The sequence below is a fragment of the Pollicipes pollicipes genome, unplaced genomic scaffold (assembly GCF_011947565.3).
Source record: "Pollicipes pollicipes isolate AB1234 unplaced genomic scaffold, Ppol_2.1 Scaffold_3087;HRSCAF=3621_pilon_pilon_pilon, whole genome shotgun sequence".
Lineage (NCBI taxonomy): Eukaryota > Metazoa > Arthropoda > Thecostraca > Pollicipedomorpha > Pollicipedidae > Pollicipes > Pollicipes pollicipes.
The window spans coordinates 36956371-36967431 of record NW_023596225.1 but is presented as its reverse complement, the minus strand read 5'-3'; the positions used below and the strand labels follow the sequence as shown (position 1 = coordinate 36967431).

At 46.0% G+C, this 11061-nt stretch overlaps 1 protein-coding gene across 2 annotated transcripts in view; it reads left to right on the top strand.

The window, feature by feature from the left end:
* Positions 1 to 7338: 7338 nt before the first annotated feature.
* LOC119089735 (histidine decarboxylase) overlaps positions 7339 to 11061 on the top strand; it is a 55131-nt gene continuing 51408 nt past the window's right edge. For both annotated transcript variants that reach the window (XM_037212550.1, XM_037212549.1), the window contains exon 1: positions 7339 to 7426. The gene's annotated coding sequence lies outside the window, so the exon portion shown is untranslated. The remainder of the gene's footprint in view (positions 7427 to 11061) is intronic.

Here is an 11061-nt window from a genome sequence, read left to right as displayed (position 1 = left end):
CCTTAGGACGCCGACATGCGTTGCTGTGTTTAACGTGTCAAAGTGGCATGCGGGTGAAATCATGGATAGCCAAACCGTAGTGCAGAACACGACATGTAGATGTGATACCAGGATGTCAAAACAAAAAATGGACAGCACGTCTAAACAAACAAAAGGCAGCGCGCATGCTTGTATGAATCTGGCTCATGGCATCGGTCGGATCCTGGCTGCGTTTGGCATTGGTCATCACTATCTCAGTCTTCCGCGGCAACATTCGTGCCTCATAACAAAGGATGGGCTTTCCATGCTCCTTGCACAGCTCCCTACACTTCCCCGTAAGACCGTGCTACTTAACCATGTAACAACTAATTTATGACCGGTGCTCAGCGCAGAATGCTAGCCGGCTCCCGCATAGAAACAGGGGCAGCGGAAGTTCTCCTGAATTGGGGGTGTGGACATAACCAAGGTGGTTGCTTTTTCGAGTGAGGCTGCCCATGGCTGAATGCTAAAATTCAAGACAGTTGGAGCTCATCTCCCTCCCTGGAGCCTGCACCCCTGCGTAGGCGTATTCACTTCTTACGCCGATTTAATTTTAATGATTTTGCTGAGTAAAGCTTACAAAGCACATATTCATGCTTGCCAATTAACTTGGTCTGATCAGTTTGCAGGTATACACACCTGCCAGCAATAATCCCCTTTCACTGGTAAAGAGGCGGCTCGATATTAAGGCTGCATATCTCCAACAGCCAACGCGTGCACATTTTCGCTTTTTATGCTGATAGAGTTTCAACCGCTTGACATATACACCTGCAATAAGCACACCATCATGCTCCCATTATATACTAAGCATTGCCCCCCCCCCTACCCCGGTGATATGCATCTGACCCCCAACAGTTTATTCATTATTGGCACCAAGGCAGTTCGATATCCTGGCCGCCCATGTCTGCAGCAGTTCTCGCATCAGGATTTGCAATGTCGACACCAATTTCAGTTGTTCGGTCTTCAGTTGCTGGCTGAGCAAGCTGATATTGGCCACATAATGGGGCTCCCTTGAACTATGTGCAATATTTCAGCTGTGTGGAAATTTGTGGGGCAGCGTATAGACATTCGTAGCTTAGCAAAAATAATCCGTCCCATGGCTTTCAAAAACGTGGTAGAAGGACTTTTATCATCAAGTTTCGGCACAAAAATTGATTATTTTGCACTGACGAAACCGACCATTATTTGGCAACAGCGCTTTCAATTCGTAGTGGATCCATAACGTACCCAGAAATGATGCCGATCCTAAGCCGCTTCAGGAGGCTGCGGGAAGGCAAATATTTTAAGACGGATTTGATGCCGATCAGCCCCTTTGGCTCGGAGCATGGAGTTGTCCGCAAACTAATCTCATTAGGTTTCGGCCGCATTTGGTGACTTGACCTGACCCAAGGTCACCATGTCCTGGGAAGGACAGGGTGTCGACTACGGCACATCGATTTATGCAGGTTTTGTGCCAATCGGTCCAATACGCTCAGGGGATGGGGTTAAGCTAACTTATAAACTAAGTTCACGTAGATTCGGGCCTATTTGGGTGATTTTTCATTTAACTCAACCATGTCCCAGATAGGCTCTCATATCGATAATAGCTTCTAATTTTTTCCATGATGCTTCGATTGGTAAAGGGTTCATGCAGACTGACTCTGTAGACTGGGAGCACGGGGTTGTCTGCAACATAATTTCATGTAAATTCGGCAATTTTTGGTAACCCTTGACCTGCCCAATCATCATGTCCTGGAAAACAGGTCTTGTCGGCGGTTTAGTCCCTCTCCGAGTCACGGCCCGCAGTTCTGCGATCAGAAAACACTGCGGCACTGGTCAGCGTGGCGTGAGCGCTCGAGGTCACCACCGTTGTGCGTAGCGCACTAACATTAACTAAGTCACTTCTAGCCTAGGTTCATTGTACTTCACGGAGGAGCCGCGAGTGGCCTGACTATCGTGGGAGCACGCTGCAGTGAAAGAGCGAGGAGGCGGGGCTGGCCTGTTGCCGTCGGGAAAGATATGCAAGGTATGAGGAAACCATTCACCAAATGAAAGCTCTAAGTGATGAAGCTATCTCAGGCAGCACGTATCATAACTTATTAAAGGTAAAGCAGGCAAAGTTGACAGTATGATCGGTAATGGAACCATACAGTGTACCGAGTACGGTGCCATCTAGCGATGCCGGAGGCAGACACGTTTGCAGTGACGCCGCTGATAGTGCTGATAGCGCCACCTACGATGGGGGCGCCGCATGCGGTGTGACGGGATGCCAAATATGAAAGACGAGGGCCTTGCGATCCGGAACACCAGAAAGGCAAAAAAGTCGTCAGGTGCTTTAGGAATAATCCATATGGGCCAGCTGAATTTGCAGCTTTTATATGACTTGCTATCCAAGGACAACTTGGACAATGATGTATGGATATTGGATAATGATATGGATAAGCGGACGAATGTATGGATATCCCCGACGAATTACGCTGCTGGTCAGGTGCGGGACAAATACGGGACAACGAGAGTTCGCAGGGTTTTCCAAGGAAAATGAAGCCCATCAATCCTCAAAACGTCCCTAAGTTGGTGGACTGACGGTCTGCGCACGAGGGCGCGACACCACCTGTACTCATTGACCGCTGCGTCTTTCCACGCGATGGTCCGTTTTCTGATCCGTCAGAACACGTTAGCCCCGGGCCACCACAACACCCACTCGTTGAGATCCGGGTTAAGTTCTTATCCGTGTTTTGCAGCTTTTGAGAATAATTTTTGCATGCTTATCGAGCGGCTTATATCAAATCGCTGTCGCATCGCAATGCTGCAGGGCAAACTGGTCTCGCTAGACAGGTTACTCGACAATAAACAACAATTTATGCAGCTCAGGTTGTAATGAATCTGATATTTTTGTTGAAAACCGCTTGAGCCTATTGTTATTGGTCCTAAAAAGGAGCGCCTAAGCTTTTAGAACGCATGACGGCCTGGACTATTCGAGCTGTTCAAGTCGAGACTTGTACCATAGTTCAAGTAAGACTTACGCTCCAACAACATCTTACTCGCAGCACCGTTTACGTTTTTGCTGAGTATTTGGTGGCTTCCCAATACCGTGTCTGGACGGGATGCGCTTAGAGACGTGGACCCCTAGTCACACGTGGTACTAAAGATAATTCATAGGACTGAAGGGACCAAAGGATGAAGCGGTCAAAAATGTCAGTATATCTGGTTTGGAATAATCCACCAATTACATCTCCGGCTTGAGCTAGTGCGACGGCAGGGGTGTCAACTTGAGTCACATTCATTTTAATTTGCATGCATTAACAACTAAACTGAAAAGTGCCGGTGGTGATAAGGCACTGGCATCTGCGCTACGTTAAAGGGAATGTTCTACATTTGAACATGTTGAAGCAATCATCATATATGATGACATAGGCTCACTTATAACAATCGTTATACTTAAGTGGAAAAGTTTGCTCTATGCAACACAATTTCTCTGTTTAGTTAGGATGCTCCTCAAGGCGCCATTATTTGATTGTACCATCACACCTTGCACAGCATCGATTGAGAGCCAATTGACGGCCGTTATGCCTGGAAGCCGTGCTAGCGAATGCTAGATATAGATGACTCGACAATGATATTTTGCTTGGCCTTGATCGCCGCATGACCAGTGAAATTGCAGGATTTGAATGACGTAATTATGGCGTCGTGGATGACTGGGTGACCTTGAGATAGTTTGCACATCGTCGTGGGCGTTTAGCTAAGAAACTAGAGGGGTTTAGGTCCTAACAAGCGCAAGGCTGTGAGCTGCACTAAATGATCTTTAAGATAGCTATTTTAGTTCAAAACCTCATACAAAGGAAAAATAAAGAACTCCCTTTAGGCTTGATGGGAGCCTTCCTAGAGATTTGTTCACTTCTGGCCCACCGCATTCACGACACTTTAATTTACAATTCAAACGAAGGTGAGAATATTACATATGTCAAATAGACGTCACTGTGCTTCGCAAATCAATCATTTGTCGCGCTGCTAAGGACCAAATGTTTATCTAGACTGCAAAATATTTCGTGATGTAAAAAACGTTAAACACACACCTTAAACATGCCTGACATTATCGAAATACCTCCTCACATGCAAAGCCTAACTAATGCTTTGCACACTAGAACCTTTACGAAGCTCCTACGGCTTTAGCATCGTCTGTTCAATGCGAAATATTTATGTAACGCGTTCGGCGTTCGTGGCTTATTTTGAACTTGATGTCACTGTATGTTCGCCATTATATTCGTCTGTTTAATCGCTATTTTATGCCTCTTTTTATTGGTAGTTTTTTGGTCTGAATATTTCACCTTACTTATACGTCTCTTTGATAGTCATTTTTCGCCTATTGATTCGTCATTGATTTGTTTCTTTGCCATGATTATTTGAAGAACTGATTTACCAAACATTTTGCCATTCAGTTGCCATATTTCGCATTTTTGCATTCAATTGAGTCACAATTAAACATACCTTTTGTACAATCAGCTATGTTCCGACTCGATGATGAAAGGTTTAACCTCGTTGGCGAAATGCCACAAGATAACTGACAACGCTTGGGATATTACTCCTCTCACTGAACTGGATATCCAAGGATAAGTGTTCAGAGACATTCTCTCTTAAGCTGTGCTCTTTACCTGCTCTTTGCCAAGCCTTTTTTTTACCTCATTTGTGAGATCCAGCGGTTTTGTTAAGATGAGACTAAATATCAACAAGAGCAAACGAGAGGTTACTGAAAGACATGTACCTTTCTAGCTGTGAGCGCTGATATCATACTAAATACTATCGCGCACCTCATGCCTGTGTTCGTGAATGTTGACGCACTTCTTGTCGAGAGCACGTTTGTAAATGTTCAGGTTGGGAGGACCAGTGATAAGGCCAAATGACATTGATTACCAACTTCCAGCACATCGCGGTGTACACACACAAGGACGCTGGGTACAATGTAACAAAATATGGCGGCCACAAAGATGGCGATGACAGTTAGAACATCGCACGTGGCGCAGCTTTCAAAAGATAACGGCAAGAGTGAGCCCCTTGTGGACAATCCCACGCCGAGCCAGCACATTCTCCTGGCAATACCCCTGACCACGCCGCCTCTCGTGGTTCAGCGCGCCGTTTACTGCCTCGTAACTTGGTCACGTGTTCAGCCCATTGTCACCGCAGTAAATGTGCCAAGTTCCGAAAGGAAAGGAAGGAAAGAAAAGGAAAGAATTCTTTTCTTCTAAGGAATTCTCTTCTAAGGAAAGAATTCGTTGGGAGTTCAACAGCAATGTTGCTAGCATCTTGCGTTTACTTTTTAGATTCCACCGTCGGTTTATTCACATTCGCGTTCTAGAGGACACAGCGCACAGTTACGAAACTGCACAGAGGTTCTCAAATAACTAGTCTGGAGAGATTAGTGATTCAACCACGAACAGATACTACAGACATCTAGTGCACACGCAATACACACATTACACGTTTGTCTCGAATTCATCGGCGCGACGCTACCTAGTACACACATGTGTGCACTTGTTTCGACGCTGCCTATATGCGTGCGCTTGTTTCGACACTGCCCATATGCGTGCACTTGTTTCGACACTGCCTATATGCGTGCACTGGTTTCGATGCTGCCAATATGCGCGCGCTGGTTTTGATGCTGCCTATATGCGTGCGCTAGTGTGCAAGCGCATGACTGAGCGAGGCCGTACTGCCTGCGCGGTCATCAAAGCGTGGTCAAATTACTTATCAATGAACTTGAAAGCATGCCAGAAGATAATTTGTCTTAAGAATCATGTAAAGCAATTCTTAGGTCTTGGCTAATTCGTCTTGTCACTTCTCTCGGAAACCTCTGAAACTCCACTGGTCGGACAAAGTATAACGCTGAATAAAAAAACGAATCGGCCAATCAAGGGGGCAGGCTCCCATTGACGTGCTTGGTAACAACCGGTGCGCATATTCTAGATGAGGGTTCGAAAACATTCGAGCTCAATAAGGGGATTTCCATGTCAGTTTGACGGGGGTGGACAGCAAGCTGAGTCGTTCATATGTAAATTATTTGCAGTCTGCAGGTATTGTCATTCAAGTGCAGTATTGTGCGTATAATTAGCAATGATCAGGCTGTGCGTGTTTAGGATGTTTGTTCTCGACGGCGTACTCAAGGGCTCTAGGATTTGTAGCACAACTGACCTGTTGCCCTGTCCAATTGTTTCGGCAAGCAAGAAAAGCACTTGTTGTTTCCTGCCTGCATAGTTCCTCAAAGTTGCGACTTAATTTGCTTACTACAGTAGATGGAAGCTTAACATCATACGTTATGTGTCGACCGTTCTATCTGGACACAACTTAAGTGAAACTATATTGACAAATCGCTGCCATTCTTTCTCTCCCTGCACACAACACTGAGTGTTACCATGCTCTTTGCAAGAAGTAAGTTATGCGCCATATAGATAGCCATATGACGAAAAGAGTACTGGAGCGGCACTTACAGCTTTTTGCGCTTGTGCGTATTGAGGAGCCCTGCGTTTATGGGTCACTCTGCCCTGTTTACCAAGATTGGTACCGTTGTCAACACTGCGAATGATGAAGTTGCATGCCGGATTTAATATTTGTACAAAATTAAGCCCTGTCGTCGATTACATGCACTCGGCTAAACCGATTGATAATCGAAGTGAGCTTGAACTGATTTTGTTATTTCCCAAATGTGTTCAGCTTGGTGAGAAATTCAAGTCAGTTCAAAAGCCAGAGCGAGCCGACACCAATGCACCATTAGTTATACAACTGGAACATTCTTGCGCCCGGGGATCACTGTCAATCGAGCTGCAATAAGGAATAAAAAAGTTACTCTTGAGGTACTTAATGCTGGTGAAGCACAGGCATCGGCCGGCGGCGACGTCCAGGCAAAAGACAGTGCGGATCAAGTCCAGCATCCTCACGTGGTGAAAGCACAATTTATGCGCTGACGTAAAGCTATGAAATTATCGTAGCGCTTCATCGGCACTGTGTTTTGTGTTTGGTCTGAATGGAGGTCGATGAGTCAGTATTCTACGGGGAGGTAAACGACGGTAACTAAACTCGCATCGCACATGTATAACTGGATTTCACGTATTCACCGTTTTCGGGCCTCTCCCAGACAACAAGTGCTATTATTTTGGACTGGGTTCTAGATCTGGCGGGAAAGCCTCGCGTCCAACGGCGTCACGGAGCCATCCGCGGAGGCGAGGGCCCTCTGATTGGACGGCACCGTTGCTGGCTCCGCCCCTTCCTGACGCAGCGCGCTGTCCGATTGTGCACGAGGGGCTTCCTCCGGGCCTTGGCTCTCGTTTCCACCTCTCTTCCTCGCGCCGACTACGCTCGGGACAGTCCGAACGGAACAACATAAGACGTTGGCCCAGCGATCGCCGGCTGCGTCGGTCACCACCGCAACTTCTTGGCCGAGGTGAGGCTTGCTGCACATGGTGCTTGCTTAGACGGAGGTCTGAGAGTTTTCTCCAGACAGCTTACAGCCAATTGAAACTTGTCTTTCAGGTCAAGAATGTGATGTTCGAAGGCACAATCTGGCTATCGCTTGTCAGCGCGTTGATGCCTCGGAGCTTGAAACCGATGTATACCTTTAGTTGCAAACTTGGAACATCATGCACTAACCGAATGGCTAACAGTATGTATGAACGTCTGCTCCTATGGGTCAGGGACTGTGCGTTTAAGGTGCGTTGGGGAATTTCGCGCGTGCGTGAAGTGGACCTTCCAGATTTTGTTGTGTCTGGAATATTTTCAGCTGTAATTGTGGAAAAGCAATAATCAAACGTGTTTCCCCCTTGTTTTAAAGTCTCTTTTTATGCAAATTTTGTGCAATTTAATTCATTTTTCTCCGCAATCCGCTTCTTTGGCAAAGCTCTTAAAAGTCACAACACGATTTATTTTAAAACCGGTTCCGTATTTGCCACGGCTGCTGCAATCCTCTCATTTGTTTTTCATTGAGAAAGTAAATAGTCATTTATATGAACATCCACGGCAGGAACGTGGGCAAAATTTTACAATGAGGATGGCACTGTTTACAAATCTTACCTAAAAATAAAAGCAAGCGCGCCGCAGGCGCATGCAATGTCTCCCGTTCCGTAAAAAAATAATGCATGCTCTCGTTCTGTTTTCATTTTTACCGGCCTGTCTGGCATTTGTAACTGTCAACATGAAGTCACGTACATATTCTTGCATGCCATAAAGTTGATAAGCGGAGGGGCACGTGAACCGGGGGCTACCACATGCGTACACCCCTGATCTATGGGTGACGTTGCGTCAATAGGGGTTCATATATACCCGGGGAGCATTAGTAGCGGGTGAACAATTCCTCCCGTGAGAAACTTGTTCGGTCGCATCACGTTGACCAATTTCCAGTGTCCGAATTTTCCCTTACGCTAGATGTCTTGTGCTGGTCCAATTTCCCCTTGACGCGCTTTCTTCACCGCAGATGTAGACATTTCGGCTTTCTGGTTTTCTATACAAGCGCCATTAGACCAGACAGCTATACAAGCAAAACTGGTGTTTCTACATATTCACCTACAGATGACTTCAATCTCGACATTTTAGTAGGGCCCTTACCTGAATTTGCGGCACATCCATCACAAGAAAAGCGGGAAGTTGTTGATATCCAACAGCTCTCAGCCAACATGCCAGCGGCATTGTACCAAAGCTGGTAAAATCAGAAAGCTCCCTCAGATGTGTGGATCAGTCACTGAAACCGAAAACATGCCGTTCAAGCAGCGACTGAAGCCGTTGCTGAAGCAAATCTACGCCGGTCCACTCGGCACCCTCCGCGACATCTGTTGACGCACCCATGTACCAATGTCACAAGCCAGCGCACGCGATTTTCGATCTCACATAGCCGCGATGCACATGACGTAGGGTCGACTGTTCTTAGTGACTGATGTTCAGCGCGCGTGTTGGTGGAAAATACTGGCTTAGTGGGGATAGTTAGCATGTTTCTATCGTTGTTCCTCGAGATATGCTGTATCCATATATATGATATGCATATGAGATGTGGCGTGGGGTATGCAGACGTCCTTTCTCTCCCTTCGTGTTAATCATTTTCCATTGACACACATTGAAAACCATCATGCAGGCGTCTTCAAATGCCGCACCATATGCTGACTCTGTAAGGCTCAGGCCAAATTCTATTTTTGATTCCTCCCTAGGCGATTTTGAAAAGGCAGCCCAAGACGCAGCCGTTCTCAAAGAAGAATGGGAAGCATCAGTAGCATCTAGAGACTTGTTGCCCAAAAAGCAGACCAGATCAACAACATTGAGTAGAGACCAGAGGGAACAAACCAGAAGGAATGAATTACACTTCCACGGCTCGCCAGAAAACAGAGGCGTATATTTGTTGACGACCCGGACTAGATGCAGGTCGGACGGCCAGGATGACCCTGCAAAATAACTGTCAAATAAACATAGCATACGGAACAGACGAGCGACCATACAGCCGCATTTGGCGATCAAATTGATCGTCCGTTTCTCGTGAGGCTTAGCAGGTTGGTCAAGCGGAAAGAGGCGTCCACTTAACTCGGCAAGATCAAGATCTCCAACTCATCAGGGTGTCGTTCTTAGCAAGTGTTGTGTCCCCACAAAAACTTTGTCACAACAATGTTACAAAATGAAAACGATGGTGCGGTATACAGCCTCTGGGCACCAGCTTCTGGGGGGGGGGGGGGGGGGGGGGAAGACATGCGAACAATCGGATGTTGAGGAACGCAAATTATTTGACAAGTTATCCTGGAAACCGATGGTGTAGACGCACGACCAATGGACGAGCCCACAAGAACAGGGCCGACATACGAACAATCGGATGTTGAGAAAAGCAAATTATTTGACAAGTTATCCTGGAAAGCGATGGTGTAGACGCACGACCAATGGACGAGCCTACAAGAACAGAGCCGACATGCCGAGGACTGGAGGTGAAAATCCGTTTACGAACGGATCACGTCCCGTGCGACCATTATACTTCCAACTTGTTAATCATTTACGAAACCGTCATCGTCCACTCAAATGCAAATAACCCTAAAGTTTGGTACTGTTTGAAAACTCAGAATCAACTGTTGGGCATTGAAGTTTACATATCCGTCCTTTGTGGTCGTACATTACCTAGCACGTGCATTTAATCATGTGATCATTTAACTTTGCTCAGTGCAATCTCTCTTGAAACGTCATGTTGTGTTTTGAGATGCATGTAAAGCTTTTCCGTACGTTCTTCGGAATGTGTTTTTCAATCATACGAGCATATGTTGCTGCTGGTCGTAGACGTGACGTCAAAAGTCAAAGCTGCATAGAGTGTTGACCAGACGTGTGCTCGATCACAAAATAGTTCGGGGTCCTTTCACCTGATCCTACTTTCCTACTGAATCCGAGTTGCATATTCTTCCCGGTATTAGTATTCATTCTGAAATGTCAAATTACGGTGTCCAGAAGCATGTTAAAATTCCGCCAAAATATTTCTGGAATCTTTGTGGCGTTTATCACATAGCTGCTGAAGTCTACCTCATGGTTCTTGTTTGCTACGCCCCTGCCCTAACATAACTCTGGCCATGTCAAAATAAGCTTCCCTCCGCGCGCTGGATCACATGTTCTAGTAAGTTCATTGACTGTACTCGGATATTATGTGCCTTAGTAATAACTGAGGACCACAAATGTATGACTTGGAACACGATAAGCGGCATATCTCAGTTATCTTCAGCGCATCTGCTTGCTGACACTGGAAGCCTTTGCCTTGTGGCCATCGATCTCAGTGCCACATGACTCACATGACAATTTGTCCCACTAGTGAAGGCAAAAAATGCTACATGAAGCTCAACATAACAACAAAAAGCCTTACGAAAGCGGGAAAAATTACTTAAATCGAAAATTAGCGGAGAGTGCCAGATAATTTTGCAATGTCAGGATTAAAGGACAGGGTTGGGAATTGCATGGAACGATCGCCAGGAAGGCTATTTCAGTCGAAAACCACATACAAATGTGGAACACTCTCTTTAAAGGAAGTGTTCCACATTTAAATGGTGTTTTAATCTGAAATAGCCATCTTGAAAA